The sequence below is a fragment of the Sapajus apella genome, unplaced genomic scaffold (assembly GCF_009761245.1).
Source record: "Sapajus apella isolate SASKATOON/1434 unplaced genomic scaffold, GSC_monkey_1.0 scaffold67, whole genome shotgun sequence".
In the NCBI taxonomy this organism is placed as follows: domain Eukaryota; kingdom Metazoa; phylum Chordata; class Mammalia; order Primates; family Cebidae; genus Sapajus; species Sapajus apella.
In genome coordinates, this window is record NW_022437007.1 from 1,648,004 (window position 1) to 1,668,964 (window position 20,961).

Here is a 20,961-nt window from a genome sequence, read left to right on the forward strand (position 1 = left end):
AAGAAATAACCAAGATCAGAGCAGAACTAAATGACACTGAAACAAACAAACAAAAATACAAAAGATAAATACAACGAAAAGCTGGTTATTTGAAAAGATTAACAAAATTGATAGACCATTGGCAAGATTAACCAAGAAAAAAAAAGAGATGATCCAAATAAGCTCGATTAGAAATGAAATGGGAGATATTACAACTGATGTCACAGATGTACAAAAGATCACTCAAGGCTACTATGAACACCTTTACACAAAAACTAGAAAACCTAGAGGAGATGGTTAAATTTCTGGAAAGATACAGCTCTCCTAGATTAAACCAGGAAGAAATAGAAACTCTGGAAAGACCAATAACAAGCAGTGAGGTTGAAATAGTAATTAAAAAGTTACCAAAAAAAAAAAAATAAGTGCAGGACCAGACTGATTCACATTGAATTCTATCAGACATTAAAAGAAGAATTCATACAATCCTATTTATACTATTTCAAAAGATAGAGAAAGACAAAATCCTCCTTAAATCATTCAATGAAGCCAGCATCACCGTAATTCCAAAATCAGGAAAGGACATAACAAAAAAGGAAAACTAGAGACCAATATCACTGATGAATCTAGATGCAAAAATCCTCAACAAAATACTAGCTAACTGCATCCAACCACATATAAAAGAGATAATCCACCATTATCAAATGGGTTTCATACCAGGGATGGTTTAACATACACAAGTCAATAAATATGATACAAACATAATCAGAATTAAAAGCAAAAATCACATGATCATCTCAATAGGCACAGAAAAATTATTTGAGAAAATCCAGCATTGCTTTATGGTTTAAATCCTCAGCAAAATTTAGATAGAAGCAACATACCTTAAGGTAATAAAAGCATCTGTGACAAACAAACAGCCAACAACGTTGTATTGAATGGGCAAAAATTAAAAGCATTCTCCCTGAGAACTGGAACAAGACAAGGATGCCCACTCTCATCACTCCTCTTAACATAGTATTGGAAGTCCTAGACGGAGCAATCACACAAGAGAAAGAAATAAAGGGCATCCAGATCAGTAAAGTAGAAGTCAAACTGCTACTGTTTGCTGATGATATGATCGTATACCTAGAAAACCATAAAGATTCAACCAAAAGTTCCTAGAACTGGTAAATAAATTCAGCAAAGTTTCAGGATACAAAATTAATTCATAAATCAGTAGCACTGCTATACATGAATAGCAACAAAGCTGAGAATCAAATCATGAACTCAACCCCCTTTACAATGTCTGCAAAAAAAAAAAAAAAAAAAAAAAAAAAAAAGTCTATACTTAACCAAGGAGGCGAAAGGCCTCTATAAGGAAAACTACAAAACACTGCTGAAAGAAATCACAGATGACATAAACAAATGGAAACATATCCCACGCTCATGGATGGGTAGAATCAATAATTGCCAAATGCAGTCTACAAATTTAATGCAATTCCTATCCAAATACCACCATCATTCTTCACAGAACAATAAAAAAAATCCTAAAATTCATATGGAACCCAAAAAGGGTCCTTATAGCCAAAGCAAGATTAAACAAAAAGAATATATCTGGACGCATCACATTACCTGACTTCAAATCAAAGGATAAGGCCATAATCACCACAACATCATAGTACTGGTATAAAAACAGGCATATACACCAATGGAACAGAATAGAGAACCCAAAGATAAAGCCAAACACTTACAGCAAACTGATCTTGAACAAAGCAAACAAAAACATAATGTGGGAAAGGACATCTTATTCAACAAATAATTGGATAATTGGCAAGCCACGTGTAGAAGAATGAAACTGGATCCTCATCTCTAACCTTATATAAAAATTGACTTAAGATGGGGCAAAAACTTAAATTTAAGACCCGAAACCATAAAAATTCTAGAAGATAACATTGGAAAAACCCTTCTAGATATTGGCTTAGGCAAAGACTTCATGACCAAGAGCCCAAAAGCAAATGTAACAAAAACAAAGATAAATAGATGGAACTTAATTCAACTGAAAAGCTTCTACACAGCAAAAAAAAAAATAACCAACAGTGTCAACAGACAACCCATTGAGTGGGAGAAAATCTTCTCAATCTATACATCTGACAAAGGATTAATATCCAGAATCCATAAGGAACTCAAACAAATCAGCAAGACTAAAACAATCATATCAAAAAGTAGGCTAATTACCTGAATAGACAATCATTAAAGATTTACAAATGGCCAGTAAACATATCAAAAAATGCCCAACATCACTAACGATCAGGGAAATGCAAATCAAAACCACAGTGGTATACCACTTCACACCTGATGCTGGAGAGGATGTGGAGAAATAGGAACACTTTAACACTGCTGGTGGGAGTATAAACTAGTTCAACCATTGTGGAAGACAGTGTGGCAATTCCTCAAGGACCTAGAAATAGAAATTCCATTTGACCCAGCAATCGCATTACTGGGTATATATCCAAAGATTATAAATCATTCTGTTATAAGGACACATGCACACGAATGTTCATTGCAGCACTGTTTGCAATAGCAAAGACTTGGAACCAACCCAAATGCCCATCGATGATAGACTGGACAGGGAAAATGTGGCACATATACCCCATGGAATACTATGCAGCCATAAAACACGATGAGTTCGTGTCCTTTGTAGGGACATAGATGAACCTGGAAACCATTATTCTCAGCAAACTGACACAAGAACAGAAAATGAAACACCGCATGTTCTCACTCACAGGCGGGTGTTGAACAATGAGAACACATGGACACAGGAAGGGGAGCATCACACACTGAGGTCTGTTGTGGGTACTAGGGAAGGGACAGTTTGGGATAGGCAGTTGGGGAGGGATAGCCGATACAGGTGATGGGGAGGAAGGCAGCAAACCACATTGCCGTGTATGTACCTATGCAACAATCCTGCATGTTCTTCACTGGTACCCCAGAACCTAAAATGCAATTAAAAAAAATATATATATATATAATATATATATAATTTTAAATATATATAAATTATATGTAATATATAATTTAATTTATATATATTAATTAATATATATTTCATTTATATATAAAAATATATATAATTATATATAAATATATATTTAAATATTATGTATATATTTATATATAATTATATATAATATATAATTTATATTTATATATATATTATATATTATATATAATTTATATATATTTAAAATTATATAAAATTATATATATAATTTTTTTAATAGTAGTGTTCCATAGTGTATGGAATACTATACAGTAGTATTCAATAGGGTATATATATATATGTGTATATATACACTATGGAATACTACTCAGCCATATAAAGGAACAAAATAATGGCATTTTCAGCAACCTGGATGGAATTGGAGATCATTATTCTAAGTGAAGTAACTCAAGAATGGAAAACCAAACAACGTATGTTCATTAGTGAGAGCTAAGTTATGAGAATGCAAAGGCTTAAGAATGATACAATGGACTTTGAAGACTCAGGGGAAAGGGTGGAAGGGGATCAGGGATAAAAGACTAACATTGGGTACAGTATACACTACTCAGGTGATGAGTACACCAAAATGTCAGAAATACCACTAAAGAACTTATTCATGTGACATAACTTCCCTGTTCCCTAAAAACCTGTTGAAATAAATAAAAAATAATAATAAATATTAAAAGCTTGCACTTTGAGATCTTAAATAAGATAAGGATGTCGGCTAACATTCCTTCCATTCAAGAGTGTACTGGATATCTTAGCCAGGATGATAAAGCAAAAGAAATAAAAGGCATGAAAATTTGAAAGAAATAAGTAAACTGTCATTATTCACAGACTTCATGATTACTACATACAGACATTCTCAAAGAATCTACACTGAGAATTAATAAGTAAATTGGAAAATATTGCTAGGTCAATATGCCAAAGTCATTATACTAAACCAATTGTATATCCATATATTTTCACATTTAGAAAATAAAATTGGTAAGTGATTTAAAAAAACTTGAAGAATTTCTCCTAATTGCTAAAAAATTATAACTTCATGTATTGCATTTATTTATGTGATCTATTTTGAGTTAGTTTTGTTTAAAGCGTGAGATTTGGTCAATGTTTGTTTTGTTTTTGTTTTGTTTATGGAGATTCAATAGTTCCAGCACTCATTTTTTCATAGACTATCCTTCCTCTACTGAATTGCTTATGAATCTATTTAGAAAATAAGTTGGGCATATTTGTGTGAGTCCATCAATGAGCTTTTTATTCTATTCCATTGATCTAGATGTCTATCCTTTCACCAAGAAAATATGTCTGGTTGCTGTAGTGATATACTAAAGTTTAATATAAAGTAGAGTGATTCCTCCACTTTATTCTCCTTTTTAAGATTGAATTGTCTATTCTAGACCTATAATTTTCCACATAAATGTTAGTGTGAGCTTGTCATGTTATTATAGATTTATATATGCTGGGAATATTTATTTAAAAGTAATAGTTAAGCATAAAATACTCCATTTCTTCTCTTCTATAGTTAAATAGAATACAATACTTTTAATAAGCTAAATTTGCACTACCATTACTATCGATCTGCATTAAGAAGGAGGGATTTGGAGGTAAGTAAAATTTTGGTAGCATCTTATATCCAGTGCTACTTATATGAGAAAGATTGGATACAGGAAAGAATAATCAGAGTATCTTATTTTGACCACATGTGCCTACATCATGCTCAGGAAAGCATGGTGAAATTTGACAGAAGAACCTAGATTTTCAAAACTATTGTTTTCTGTTTTATATTGCAGGAGTCTTGTGAGAGGACTGGTGTTATCCAAGCTAGCCTGGCTTTCCTTGACCTGAGATAAAGAATAATCTAGCCTGTAGCTGCAAAAAGATATCTTTGGATTTTCTGTTTTGTCACTGTCACAAACCATGTCCTTGAACCTGTAGAGCAATGCCACAACTAATTTAAAAAATAACATCCCAAGACTATCTCTTTAAACAGTTTCCTTCCCTGAATCCTTTTTCATCCTGTTGATAAACAAGCCCTGACTAGAGCTTGTGGTAATTTGGAGGTGTGGCTCAGCCCTTAGCCACACTTTCTGAAGGCTGCCAAGTCCTGAGTGTGCCGCCTTATGCTTCCCACTCCAACTCCAATCCTGGCTGTAAGTGGATGGATCCATAATCAATGCATGACCTTAGGTCTTCCCATTTCTCAGAGGAATTTGGAACCAGAATAAGGACATGTTAGTCAACCTGAGGACGTAACTACCTGGCAGCCAAAGCTGTCACTGCGTGAACGTTATCTTTAGCCAACACACCCTGACTCCTCTTACACCAATTTTTTGTGAGACCAAAAATGATAAATACTAAGTTTGTATTTTGCCAAGCAAAAAAAAAAAAAAATGCGTTAGAACAGAGGCTAGACCAGTGGTAGGTCTCATAAGTATAAATATTCCTCAAAATCAGAGGGAAATAGTAGAAAGATTTCTTTGAACATGTAAACATAGAGAAAGATAAATCATTCTTGGCAAAAATGTCCTAAGGGCATATTTTTAATTCTAAGAGTGTGGGTGGTTTCCCGGGAGCAAAATGTGCAACATGGTGGGCTTTTTTCCTTTGTTTGTATGCTGTTTTCTCTAAAATATGTTCCTAATTGTTCTGCATTATGTAGAAAGTTATATTAAGTAGATTGAAATGGTCCTTTAGAATCCTCTTATATTTTTGTCCTTCTACATTGTACCTTGTCACTTTTATATTTCACATTTTTTAGTAAAGTTTCAATCAAGTGTAAATCTATTGAACTCATACTATATGTATATGTAGAAAAGAAAATGATGTGAGTGGCTGCTTTGCTGCATTTATATATATGCATATATATATATATATAATGTTAAACATGGTGCTTATTCCAAGACAATTATAAGACATAAACAAAGCTTTAAGAATTGTTGACTATTCAGAAGGCATGTAAATATCTAAAAATATTAAGAGAAAGAATTAGGTGTTTTTTTTTTAATTGTCCAGAAGCTGCACTGAGCATCACACAGCAGGGATTATTATACCTTTAAATTATTTTCTTACAGTTCTTATTTTTTTCTTTTAATACAAGATACATTAATAGGGATTTTTGGAAGGTGGGGAAAGGGAAAGGGTCGGGATACTATTCTTCTGTTTTGTTTGTGTGTTTGTTTTATCATTTGAGACAGGACCTTGCTCTGTCAGCAAGGGCGGAGTGCAGAGGCATGATCACGGCTCACTGCAGGCTTGCACTTCTGGGCTCAAGCGATCCTCCCAACTCAGCCACCCAAGCAGCTGGGACTACAGGCAAGTACACCATGTCCTGTTAGATTTTTAAAAATTTTTTTTGCAGAGATGGGGTTTCACCATGTTACTCAGGCTGGTCTCAAACTCCTAGACTCAAGTGATCCTCCCACCTCAGCCTACCAAAGGGCTGGAATTACAGCGTGCACCATTGTGCCTGGCCTTATTTCTCTGTTTTTGACTTGAAACTTTTGATTTGATGTCTTTTGCTATTTAATCCTCTTATTTTCTGAATTTTCCCTTCTCTTCCTCTACACTGCAGGTTTCTGCCCATGTCCTCTCCTGCATGTGGTGAGCTGATTCTCCAAGCTAATTTGCTCTGCTTGGGAATGCATCACAAGAAAGCCCAAAGAAAAAAATGCCTTCTTCAGTGTCTTGCAATTTAGGCTTATTAGTTACATTGAAGTTGGGAATGTTTCAGTTTCCAGATTTTCTGATCTCTCCCTTTTATCCTTCACATAAGTAGTTTAGTGAGACTAGAACTGCATCAAAATTGCAGGACAATCTCAGACCACTAGCAGATTATTTCTGGTAAATGCCAAACAGTTAAATTTTCCCCTAACTTAATATACTTTTAAAAATATTGAATATGCTTTTTTATTTTTCTTAACACTGGAAAAGATCTGTATTTATCCAGATAACAAAAGATGTACATATTCACCTTATATAAGCTTCTCTTGAAATGAACACAGTTTCTGCTTAGGTCATGTACCAACTTTTGATTCACTTGCTATAGATATAAAAAAAAAATCTGAGATCATTGTGGGGAGCTCACGTCAGAATAACAACAAAAACCACTGGTAATTTAAGATAGTGCTCATTGAACACTTTGAACAAACCAACACCTGTTTTAAATGCTTAACCTAAATTATCTCATTTAATTCTTACAAAAATCCTGTGTGGTTGGTTATCCACAAATTAACATCATTTGGCATACGAGGTCACTGACACACAAAGACTGTAAATGAATTGCTTAAGATCAAGCAACTAGAAAGAGGCTGAACTACGAGTAAAACACACAGTTCATTCTAGAAAGTATATCCTTAATCGCAATCCTACACTTCTTTTCAGCAATGGGAAGAATGCATAGAACAATTGAAAATATCACTTGAATATGTTACATTTTAATATGGCTTTTGGAGGACTCATTATCAGCTATTGTCCTTTCATTTTTGACTTATAAAACAGACTTTTTCATTATGATACCACTTACTTAGTTCTTACCCATATTATAAAAACATGATATGGTTTTTCATACTCAATGTACTAGAAAGTAAGGGAATTTTACATTTTGGTAACAGAAGATCATAGTGTGTAAGATGATCCACATGAAATGCAACAATATCAATTATAATATGTCACTCTCCTTCCTTTAAATGTCAATTCCTTGATGACTCTGACACTCCACATAGACCTCTCACAAGCTTTGAAACTCTACCTTCCATGTCTGCTGCCACCAGCCTTTCCCTGCATACAAACCCAAATTTGCTTTCCCACTTAGCTTTTCTAGTTTCCATTAGCAGAACCACTATTGCTAGAAAAAAATGAGAATTAATTTTCTTTCTCCTTTTCCCCAGACACTACCTCTGAAATACTTTTTTTCTTCTCTTTCTACCTTAGTGCCAAGGCCATACTTGAAATGGTTTGTCATTTCTTGATTAGACTTCTGCAATGGTGTCTTCATCATCATTTAAAACCTACCTTCCAAACAGCTACAAGATGGATTTACTCACATGCAAATTCTAAGATGCTACTAATTTGCTTCCTGGCTTTAGCAGCTTCTCATATGTTCAGGATTAATTTCAACTCCCTGCTACTCTTTCAGGCTTATCTCCCAAAATGTCCACACGTATCCTTCACATCAACCACACCTAGGTACATTCAGTTTCTCGATTGACCAAATGTTCTTACACCCCATCACTTTGTTCACAGTATCATGGATCCCATCCCCTACTTAATTGCCTGGGCGACTTCTATTTTTCACCCAGGACAGATAAACCAATACTTACATTTAGAAATAATTTCTCATTGAAATCCCACATCTCTCAAGTAAAGTAAGGATTTTTTTTCATATGCTGCTACTTTATTGTGGCTACTTCAACTTATTCGATTTACATATGATTAAACTTAGTCAACTGTCTCTAGTTGTTTTTTTATGTGTATCTCTCTATTGTGAGGTTTTAGAAGATAGAAACTATGTGTTAATCATATCTACATCTCAAAACCTTGAATTTTGACTGACACATTGTATGTGATTAATACATGCTTGTTGAATTGAATTGAAATGTTTATCAGAAAGATTGTTGGCGACCTTAAACAACAAGGACAAAAACACAATGATGGAAAATTGAATATAAGAGAAAATAGCTTTCAGAACATTATGGCCCTTTGCACATTAAATACAATCACCTCCACATTCTTTTTATACATTGAGGCTAATTTATAATACAAGCAATGTTCCAAGATTTCCAATTATGGTACCTCAAGGTTTTCAATCACCAAGACTCAATTATTTGCAATACATACTGCGAATTTATATAGATGCCCCTCATCACATCAATCTGAAAGTAAAAATGGACTCACAATTCTTATTCTAAACCCATTTTTCTCTCTGTTCTCAAATACCCTGCAGAAACTAGACCCTTCACAAATTCCTCTTGAGTAGTTCTTATAGACTGCAAACAGGTTCCCAAGTATGCTGGATAAACTAGTACTCCTGATGACCTGTGGTACTGCTAGGCTTCTTTTCTCCTGCTATAGCTTGCCCTATCTGTGCTTTCTGTCTCTACTGATGCCTTCTGGTGGCATAGGCATCTTTGTTCTGAGCAAGACACTATTAATGCTGAGAGTACTAATGCTCAACTCTCTCTACTTCTACAGGACTGCCATTAAAGCCAACCTAGGTTAGCAAAAGGATAAACACATATTTAGAAAACTAAAAAAATAGCATCAAAAAATTTTCTGTAAATAATTGATATTATTTTAAAAATCATGATTATAGTTTTTATGGCAAAATCAGAATTTCTATTTAAATTTACTTACATTTGTTTAGCAGTTTGGAATCATTATTTTTGAATTTCCATGTGAGAAAATGCTCCTAATATTTATAGTCACAAATCCTCTAAAGATTAAGGCCTTCCTGACACTAATGTCCACTGATGTCCAGGCAGCAACTGCAGGTGGCCAGTGTGAATGGTGCTGATGTCTGTGCCATTGGCATCGTCTCGTGTTTGAAATCTAAACACATGCTTCACACTGCCCAGGTCTTTTTTTTCTTTCTTTTCCTATTTTTATTGCAACTGCATTGTTGTGGACTCTAGTGTATGTTCATGGAGATCAAACTAAAGGACAATCTGAGAACTGTGTTTAGAAACACCCTTCTTTTCAGAACTCGTACTATGCTTCTTGATATAATGAATACATTATTCAATATAAATTACTTTTCTTCTTGGAATAAATTATTTGTGATGAGGAACCTTGGCACTTTATGTAACCACACTAGGGACACAGCCATACACTACTCCAGGTAGGTTTAGGGTAAGGGTCACTGAAATTAGGTTTTATAAAGGAACCCTCGATTCACTAATAAATTTCTAAACATTTTTCAGTGATAATTTTTGAAGCAAAAATAACCTGTTTCATTTTATTAAACTCTAGGATGGGTGTGGTGGCTCACACCTGTAATCCCAGCACTTCGGGAGGCTGAGACAGGCATATCACTTGAGGTCAGGAGTTTGAGACCAGCCTGGCCAACATGGTGAAACCCCATCTCTACTAAAAATATAAAAATTAGCTGGGCAATATGGCTCATGCCTGTAATCTCAGTTACAGAAGGCTGAGGCAGGAGAATTGCTTGAACCTGGAAGGCAGAGGTTGCAATGAGCTGAGGTCACACCACTGCACTCCAGCCTGGGCGAGAGAGCAAGACTCTGTATCAAACAAAACAAAACAAAACAAAAACACCTCCAGTTAACAGGACTGTCCTTTACCCAGGTAATCTGACTAACTGAGGTATTACTGTATCATTTGATCCTAGAATTTAAAATAAACCTAAGAAACCCTTAGAAAGAAATAATTTTAAAAATCCTTAAATAGTTTCAAAAAATAAACCCAAGCCTGCCACGTGTTGCCAATGTCTGAATTGTTCTCAGAGAGTCAGGGGTGGAGTAAAAGCTGAAGAAGCAAGTTCATGAATACAAAGTCCTCACCTAATTCTTCCACAGGCAATTTTCAGGTGGCTTCATTAGTTAGTGGGACAAAGAGTGGGCAAGGATGAGAGGATTTTCTTCTAATCTCTGTTTCAGAACACCCCTGGATTTCACTGGGTCTGTAGGAAAATTTCCAAAACCTAACTATAATAATTTTTCTCATTTTAAAAAAAAAGAAGTGGCAATTACAGTAACAATGAGTGCCAAATTTGCTTTGATTCTTTTTCCAGGCCATCTGCTCTTCTCTTTGTGCTTGTATTGTAGCGTCTGTTGAGATCATTGAACAAGATAAATGAGAATAAGCAAAATAGACTCTACTTCACTGAATCCTAAATTGCTCAAATATATAGTCTTGTTGTTGAAGAAGTCATCTTTAAATTTAAAACTAAAGTAAATATAGAAAATTCAAGTAATTTTTTTGTGTATACTGTATTGATTTGGGCAAAAGCTAAGCTTCTGTAACAGAAACCAAAAGAAAAAGAAAAAGAAACCCATACAACAGTATTGGATTTTTAAAACGTAATTTATTTCTCTATTGTGTAATAGCCAGAAGTGGATGCCATTTCAAAAATTGAAACCACACTGAAAAATATTTAGAAATGTATTAATGAATTAAGAGTTCCCATATAAAATCTAATTCCAGTGACCCTTTCCCTAAACCTACCTGGGGTAATGTAAGGGTCTCTAATAGCCACAAGTGAGTTGTCCAGAGTCATTTTGGTTGGTTTTTCTTTGTAGTCTGCCAGATAAAAGAAGCCAGAGCCAGATCTGATGAAGACTATGAAATACCACCTAGAATTTCTGACTTTGTGCTGCATGGAGAAAGAGGATGAAATTTTGAGTTGTCTTAATTGGCGGGAAAGAGAGAGTGTGTTGTATACATAGAAAAAATGGTGTGTATGTCTGGAATTCGGGAGAAGAAAGAAATCGGAGTGGCAGATAGAGGCTTCCTGACTTCCAGTATTCCTTCTTTCTGTGAGACGGGAAAGTTCTTCAAAGTTTATATCTTAAACTACAGTATAAGCAGTTACAATATCTTGTTCTATGGCCATTATCTGCTATTAGCATAAACATCCACCCATGTGTATACATTATATATATATATATATATATATATATATATATATATATCTCCTCTAAATCATCTGTGTCTTAAATCAGCTACTGTGACTTGCTCCGGCATGTCTGAACAGAACTGGCCAAGCTCCAAACCCTGGTGCATGCCATTCCTTATTTGGAAACCCTCCTGACCTTCATCTGACTAGCTTCCTCTTCTTCCTTGTCTTTTTCCTTGTCTTCCTTATCTTCTTCTTATCTATTCAGGAAATTTTCAAGTTTTTAGCCAATCAGGTCAAGCATAGAATGTGAGGTCCCCTTCTGGCCAAAGGAAACTAGCACTAGGGCAATTACATCAGGTCATGAAAGTTATAAATGTGGCTGTCTCCTTTGTTCATGTGTGCTCTTGTGGCAAGACTGCCTATGAGTTGCACCCTTTCTGCAGAAAATAAACTAGCCTTGTTGAGCAATCCGTTGGCTCCATGTGGATACTTCTCAATGTTATAAACTTGTTTCCAACATCTCCTTCTTACTTTCAGTAACAGAACCCCTCAACATTTACCTGGGAACATATACAACTTCACACTCTGTAAGCTACATACTAGTGATGTGAAACCATGTAGACTAAATTCAAGCTGATGAAGTATATAAGAATCTGAAGTATGCAGTTTCTTGGTCATCTCTTTACGGATGCTTACTCTGCACTTTCCACTTTCTGATGGCTGAAAAATACCGACAGTCTAAGAAACCATAGGTTGAAGATAGAAGACCAGTCCCAACCCTGGAATGCTCATCGTTGAAGTGTTTATTTGTTTAACAACCTTGTGAAAGTTTAAAAACACGGCATCAAGAGGTGAAGTCTATGTCTTCTTTTTTCGAAAGACTTATGACTTCTTATACAAAGGAGGATAGCAGAATGATGCTATATGACTTTCTTAGCTTGGCCAGAAGAGGTTTTGTGGCTTCTACTTGGTTTTCTCAGAATGCTTATCCCCAAGATGCTCCCTATTGGAGCTCAGCTGCCTTCTTGTGTTATGTTCAAGGCCACATATAAGTGCTTGATTGACAGTTCCAACTGAACCAAGCCTTCATGTCCTCCCACACCAAGCACAGCTATGTCAGTAAAGAAATGTCCAGGCTGCCCCCCAACATTTAAATCACCCTCAGACATACAAGCTTTCTCAACTGAGGCCCCAGATATCTTGAAACAAGGTAAGCCATCCCCTCTGTCTCCTATCTGAATCCCTAACCCATAGTATCTGCAAGCAAAATAAAATGTTTTAAGAATTTTGAGTTATCCATAGTAAAACAACTTAGCCTGTACTGAAACTAATGCAAATGCCATAAAAATTATTTAAATAATTTATTTGTCATAACTAAACAGACTATTTTAAGGGTCCCAAACCATCTTGAATGTTACTCATTGTCTTAGACAGCAACTATTTACCTATAACTAAGAAACCAGGAAATAGGGCAATTCTGTCAAAAACCGTTTGGAACTGGAGGAAAAGAGAGGCTGATTTGAAATTTGAATCTATGATACTTTATCAAGAGAATTTGTCTAGCTTGCTGGGCTGATGTCATTCAAACTTGTGTCTTCCTTCCTTCCCCATATAACTTGCTGCTCAGAGGTCTGAGAGTAGATTATATGTTTGAGTTAAGTTTAGCTTATGGTGTATACCTACATAATAAAACTGTGATTGAAAACTTTTCCATTAACCTTTATCTCTGGGCTACTACACAGCTCTATAGTATTGAAATAATTAACTGCTTGCCTCTTAGTTTGCCTTTAAGCCTCTGTATACACATGGACAATTGCTAGCACTTGTTGTGATCGGGTCTACAGTAAGTATATGTTCTAACTCCATAACTTTAAAAATCCCTTTTTAGAAGATAAGTCTCTCATCTCTATTAGTTTTCCATCTTTAATATCATTAAAATGGAGACAAACGCTGTGACAATTATATTATACAGAGATAGATGTAAATATAAATTATGCTGCATTCTTGGGCCATAAGCCACTATGCTTGAGAGAAAGAGGTTGCAATCAGTGAAACTATCGTCCAAAAGTATGACCATGAAAATGTCAGTGTAGCGACCTGGCATGTATACCACTTACCTGAACCTCATTTTCCTCTCCAACAAAAGGAGGCAATGGAATCTCTATTGCATCTCTCCCAGCGTGATTGTCAAGAACAAATTACACAATGTGAACAGTTCAGAGCTACTTTTATAAAAGACTCTTGTAGTCTTACTACACAGCCAACTGGAGACCAGTATTAACTAAGGAAACTACACACATCCCCTAAATTATACATAGGCAAAATGAGTCCAAAAATTTAAACATTTCTGTACCCTCTCTTTTGTTTCCTTATATAGATGAAGTCCTAGTAAGTGATAGACTGAAGATGAAAATCCAATGGCCATACCTTCCCATATTTGGAGACAGGATGAAAAATCAAAATTAGCTTGAATTCTGTTAACTTCCTCTCTTCTCTGTTTCCTTCTGCTTTGTTGATTCATTTTTTTCTAATGCTACAGATGAAATAATTCCCACAGGCCAGGTTTATTTCATCAGTTTATACAAACTATCTAAACCATATAAAAACCTTTTCTTTAAAATACTCTTTTGTTTGCACTCTTGAAAATGCTTGGACCACCAAATGAGGGTCTATCACGTGTGGGGAAAGCTCTCTCAGTGCATGGGGAGGCCACAGGCAAGGACACAGGACACAAAAGACAGGAGAGTGGCTCCTCCTGGGTCCGCCACTCACTGATGACTCTGACTCATTCTCCAAAGCCCATGTCCCTCATCTGTAAACGATGGGTAGTACTGAACTATTTCAAGTGTCTTTCATTTCTAAGATCTTGCAATCATATTTATTTAAAGAATAGTTAAAGAGTGTGGGTTCTTGAGCCCATTGCCTGGGCTGAAATCCCAGTTCTCCCACTTACCATCTGTATAACCTTGGGTGAATGACTTAACTTTATATTTCTCAACCATCTCATCTGAAAAAGAAATGTGCAAATGATTGACTCTACCTCATAAGGTAATGTGAATATTAAACGGGGCAACATGTACGTGATGACTAGGATGGTGCCTGGCACTGACGGGCTCAATATGCATTTAATTACTCTGCACATAAACCGCTCTCTCTTACTTCCTACTCATTAGGTGCCAGGCATGTGCTAATCTTTGCATTCTCAATTCTTTTATTCTTCATAACAACTGTTTGAAGTTGATTTTGATTTTCTTGATAAGGAAAATAAGGTTCAGAGAGCTCAAAACCCCAAAATCACAAAACTAGTCAATTGCGGAGCAACATCCTCACTATAGATTTAGCTGGCACCAAACCGTTGTCTTTAAAATTTGCATAGACATAAAATTTGAATTGTTGAAAATTGTGAGAAATGGCTACATATAGCATATACTCTAATCTTTATAAATATAGGACTATTTGAAGACAGTTCAGCGTGAACTCCTGAGTTTGTTGTCATTGTTACGTTCACCTGTTTTTTTAGTGGCGCTTTTTGGCAAGCTTTTTATTCCTCATAGTCTGGTCATTGTTTTTCTTTAGTTCCATTTCTCTAAAACAATCTGAATCCTATACCAAATACTCTGTTTCAGCATTTTCCCCAGGGCACATACAGGCAAAAGACGTGGTTTGTGTGTCCTTATAGTAACCAGGCAGTCCAGATGTCAGTAATTTCCAAGTTAAATTTTTATCTGCTATCTGGGTAATTTCTTTACTGTTCTCTTTTCCTAACCCAGAGGAGGGAGAGAAACAGAAAAACAAAGTGATCCTGAGTCAGCGGAAGGGGAAAGAAGAAAAGGGACAGACTGGGACTAAACCAGGGGATGTCTGGAATGGGGATGGTAGGGAGGGGACACTAACACATGAAGTCCAGCCTGTGACTCAGACACCTGAAGTCTAGTGAAGAAGTTGGACATGGAATAGAAGGCAGTGACCCCAGGGGCACAAGGAAGAGAGCTGCCTGTGGAAGAGTTCCTGATGGATGAGCTGCTGTCCGTGAGTGCACGGACGATGAGCATTTTCTCAACGTGGCCCTTCTGAATTAGTCAGAGTTACAAAGGCGTATCAAGACCTTTGTGGCAATGGCAGCACTTTAAATGTCCTCACGGGCCTATCAGATGCTTAAGGACTTATAATTAATAAGCATACAATTAAGTTATATTTCCTGAGTATACATTGGCTAACAGGACAAGTCCGCTTGTCCTATCTTGATCACTTCATTCCCCTTCTCTTGGGGAATGAAGAAAAGAGGTACATTCATTGCTAACAAGAATCTTGTCTAGAGGCATAAAAGCAACAAGAAACAGGCTAATGGATCAGGCTTCATTCACAAAATCAAATATGAATTAGGCCAGCTAGGCTGGCCTAGACAAAATGGTTCAAGCAGACAAAGTATGACTTTGAAACTCCATGGTACACTTTCAGCACCTTTTCTCCCTGGCCTGGCACACAAGGTGCCCTCCAGACCTCTCTTCTCTCTTCTTGACACCTCATTGCTCAGAAAATCCCTTTGAAGCATAAACTTGAGCGTGGTTATGCCTTCTTCTTTCCTGCAGAGGCGCTCTCATTTCAGCAGGGAATCCTGAGGAACAAGTCACTGGGGCTTAAAACGTGGGTGTCTAATGATGGGTTTTCAGGGAGTGACAGGTTTTTCTGCCCCCCTTGGAGCTCAGCACAGGAGAAACAGCTTACTTTGTTGTCTTTATTAGGCAGCCTGCATGCTAACTGCTCTCTGGGATAGGGGCTCCCTGTTGGAATCTCTTCAGCCTTCAATACTGGTTCCTAAAATGGGACTTTTTAAATCTATTGTGAGTCATAACAATCATATTCTCTCTCTCTCTCATTTATTTGTTTTTAATGGAAAGGCTGAGACAGAGATGTTGAGAAAAAAAAATATCTTCACAGAGCCCTGCAACAGTATCAGTATCATTTCAAAACTGGACAAATCACTAGGGTTATGAAACAACTCATCCTTGTCAGTAACCTTAGACTTGATCACTCTTGCCCACAAACCGTTAACCTCCCTTCACCCAGCTTCAGGGTAAAGCAAAATAATTCTGGATAAGGTGGAAAGTGGATCCTGTGAAGATTTATCTAAAGAATTGTCTCAGTTCTCTCAAAAGATAGATTACATCTTTGGCCAACTGCTTTCCACATTTCTTTCTCCCCACACCAGGATGTATATTTAAAATAACATTTATTTACAAAACTGTATCTTAGCAACAGTGGCACAGCACAAGAGTGTGTTATCTAAAGCAAACCAATTCTGGTCATAAACTACATAAGCAAAGCAGCCAAATGTGATTGGTAGGGCTTTCCTGAGATACCGTGAGCTTGAGGTGTCACATGAGATTAAAGGCATATTTTTCAGACTCGAGATGATTCATCATTCATGTTTAACTCATGGGATGGGCCACACGTTTATTCATAATTATTGAAGCATAAAATTTTAGAACTGAAAGGGATATTAGAAACCTAGTCCAGTTTTGTGGTATTATAATGGGGTAAAAAAAAAAAAAAAGAAAAAGAAAGGATAATTTGTTATCTCAGAACAACAGATGTTTAAGTAGCAGAGCTGGTGTGAGAAATCAGGCTTCTTGACTTTAGTCCGGTTACTCTAGTAATTTTTGTGTGAGAACACTGATCTGTTCTTTATTCCACATGGACCCATTTAAATTCCCACGTAAAATGAATGCATTGTTCTCTGAATGCATTGTTTCAACACGTGTGAATATAGATTTGACAAAACTTTTATTTTTGTGTAAGAAATAGATTATATTTTCAATTTACGTAACTCACAACCTCCTCATATTACCTTTGCAGAGATTATGGAAACTGAAAATTACACATTAGACTGAAATCTAAGCAATTGCTTGTGATCGATGACAAAACCTATTTTTTGTTTATGTCCAAATTAAAGGAGGCTGATCTAGTTTAGCGAGGCAGTGCTAAAAGTGAGGCTTTTGGAATTGAACAACATCAGTTTGAATCCCAGCTCTAGTTTCTAACCATTAACCTTTCCTTGGGGTAGTCGTCTGACATCTCTGGTGCCAGTACTTTCAACTAAAAAATTAAGATGTATTTACATGCATGGGGCTATGGGATAATTAAATGAGATAATTTATGTAAAATGCTTTAACAGTTCCTGGCAAAGAGTTGTGTACACGTTAACTCTTTTTATTTGTAATGTTAAGTAAGCCATTGAGAGAACACCAAGGGTAAGTTCTAACCATATCTTTCTTCTTTTGGTCTGAGAGCACATATTCAAATTCCAAACATCAAGCTCTACTATGAAGGATACTCCAGTGGCTGTCTCACAAATTATGGCACCCACTAATACTTCATACTTTCTAATTTAGGTCACATCCTTGACCTGGTCAGCCTGTAACATTTCCATTGTTTGTAATTATAAAGCTTTCATTTGAGTAGCATAAATATTTTTAAAGCATCTTTACCCTTAATAATTACCTACTTAGAAAGAAGGTGCAAATAAGAGTCAAGTAAGTTTGACAACTACCCTGAAGAAACAGAACTCGTCAGTGAAGGAGGAAAAGCAGGAATCCAGGTCTCCTTTATTCCAGACTGCGGGTTTTACCAAAAACTGCACTTTCAAATCAAAACAAGTGCTTCCAATTTCCTTCTTTTCCTCACCCCAAACGATCTTGCAGAGTGTTATGCTTTTGGCTAGAATGCCTCAACATCCGACAATTTCTGTTTCCTTAAGGCATGAACAAACAAAGACTATCTTAAAAAATGTTACCCAGCATTTTTGCTAAAGGTGATTTTCTGAACCTCTAGACCTACTGAATGAGAATTTTCAGAGTTGGGCATTTTAACAAGCTTCAGTTCATTCTTATACACACTAAAGAGAAGCACCAGCCTGCAGGATAAAGTCCCATTGCTTAGTTTCAAATACAAGCCCCTCCACATTTGGCTTCTGCCTAGATCTTCATACTTAACTGAGCTGCAATTCCCACCATTGAACTTCAGCAAATTCAGTAGGTCAGTAGGTCTGACCTTACCTATGTTTACATTCCCCAGGCCTTTGCACCCATTCCTCTGTCTGGAAAATCTCTCATTCCCACCCATCTCCACCTACTCATCAAACTGCAATTATTCCTGAAACTAGATTAGGCTGCTCCTACTTTTCCCAGCCTTTCCACTATCCCTAGAAGCAAAATCGATTACATCTGCAACTTCTTGGAGCGTGTGTATTTATCTGTTTGCACCCTATGCCCTCAGTTTTTAGATACAAGGGAATCAATAAATATTTGAAGAAAGAATAATAAGGTGCTTAGAGATATGATAGCTGTCACGATGGTACTTTTGCAAATCACTTAGTTGCAATCACATATAGGCTATTGACTATGGAGTGCCATCATTTCCAGATGATGCCATTGTTACCAAAATACAAACATTATCTATTATATTCATGGTAATATGCAGCATTAGAAATGTATTTTCTTTTTCTGAGACAGAGTTTCACTCTTGTCACCCAAGCTGGAGTGCAATGGTGCGATCTCAGCTAACTGCAACCTCCACCTCCTGGATCAGGCGATTCTCCTGCCTCAGCCTCCCAAGTAGCTGGGATTGCAGGTGCCCGCCGCCACACCTGGCTAATTTTTGTATTTGTAGTAGAGATGAGATTTTGCCATGTTGGCCAGGCTAGTCTCAAACTCCTGACCTCAGGTGATCCACCTGCTTCAGCCTCCCAAAGTGCTGGGATTACAGGTGTGAGCCACTGCACCCAGCCTAGAAATGTATTTTCAAAAAAAATAAGAACCTTCCTTTTAGTCAATATCTGCTCCAATTGGCACAATATCAAAAGGTTTTCTTTCTTCTTCTCTCTCTCTCTTTTTAAAAATATCTTTCTGGGTCAGTGCTGCTTCCAAGGATTAGAAACTTACTTCCAACATGAATAAGCAGTTTTTGTGGTTTTACTAACATTTAAACTGATGAGAAGATTTGGAAGTTCTACCTTTTATTACAGTCTTCATATTTCTTTTTTTTTTTTCTTCTGCTCTTAACAGACCAGATAATTGTTTGCTGACCAGTTTTATTTGAGTTTTCTATTCAGTTCCTCAGGAATTTCATACTGATTTTATAGTTGCTGGACTTTTAGGTGACTGTCTAGGAAATTCCACTGTAGATGAGCTGTAGAAAGGTGCTTTAGCAGAGACTGGTGCTGGAGCAAGAAAAGGAAGAGGCAACAGAACTAAAAAGAAGAGAAGAAAGGATTTGAACAGGGGTCAGATCATCACTGAAGGGCATTATGGTTTCTGTTGCCTGGTTTGAGTGTCCCTCTTATTAAAAATGGAGCAGTACAGATCATTGCCCCAAAGAAACAAGGAAGAGCAGAAGGAGGAGGCCAACATGACCCAGCAGAGAGAAGAATGGAACCAGACGAGGTAGATGAAGATTGAATGAGAGCGAGGATGGAGTGGAAACTTGTGAGGGGGCATCCGTCTTAGCACCCCACCACCTTGGTGTCAGCAGAGAAACATATGGTAATTTTGATACCAGGATACTTGAGGTAGGAAATGTTTTTAATAGGACAGCAAAAGAGGAAAGAGATTGATAGGTGTTCAGGAGGCTGTGGGGAATGGAGCTTTAAGTTTTGCTGTTGGGAAAACCATTAACAGATAGATGCTTTCAGAAAAGCAAAGAACAGAGCAACTCACTATTTGCATTTTTAGAACAATATGAAGACCAGACAATATTCCATGACATTTCATTCAGATTTAAAAGCAGGCATATCAAGATGAAGAAACAACCCAGAGGTTATTCCCTCCACGGCCACAGGGCCATCATCATCGTATGCCATCTCGCTGGCATCAAAGACATGTATCCCAAGGTCTCTAGGTCCATCAATATGCTCCCCTTCACCCAGGGCCTCTCCCATGGGCTCTCAGTCAGGAAACCCATCAGCAGCTGGCAGGTAAGAAGGGTCTCCACGTTGTGGAATTCCAGGAGGAATGTGGGCCTCTGCCTATCATGGCTGCCTTCCCAGGGGGACCTTGAAAAAGGAACCAGGTGATGAGATTTCACACATCAAACTGGACTTGGAAGAAGTAAATGCTCTACAGGCAATGTAGTGCTCTATGAGGTCGGGTTTATAGAGAACTGCCACGTGACCTCTCTGGCCTTGTGCAGCCAGTACCTGGTGCTGCCCAGCACCTACGAGAAACTCAGCCCCTTGCACCCCAGGATGTCACCTTGTTTTTTGTTTGTTTGAGAAAAGTTTAACCCTTAAACTGTTCATAAATAAATAATTATAGCTTTAAAGAAATCAATCCTTTATTACCACATAATGGTTGTTAAAACAATTTATGACAAAGACATATGTGTTGAA

At 36.8% G+C, this 20,961-nt stretch overlaps 1 pseudogene; it reads left to right on the plus strand.

Moving 5' to 3' along the window:
- The first annotated feature begins 13,597 nt into the window (after nucleotides 1-13,597).
- LOC116530542 lies at nucleotides 13,598-20,704 on the plus strand (annotated as a pseudogene).
- Nucleotides 20,705-20,961: the final 257 nt, after the last annotated feature.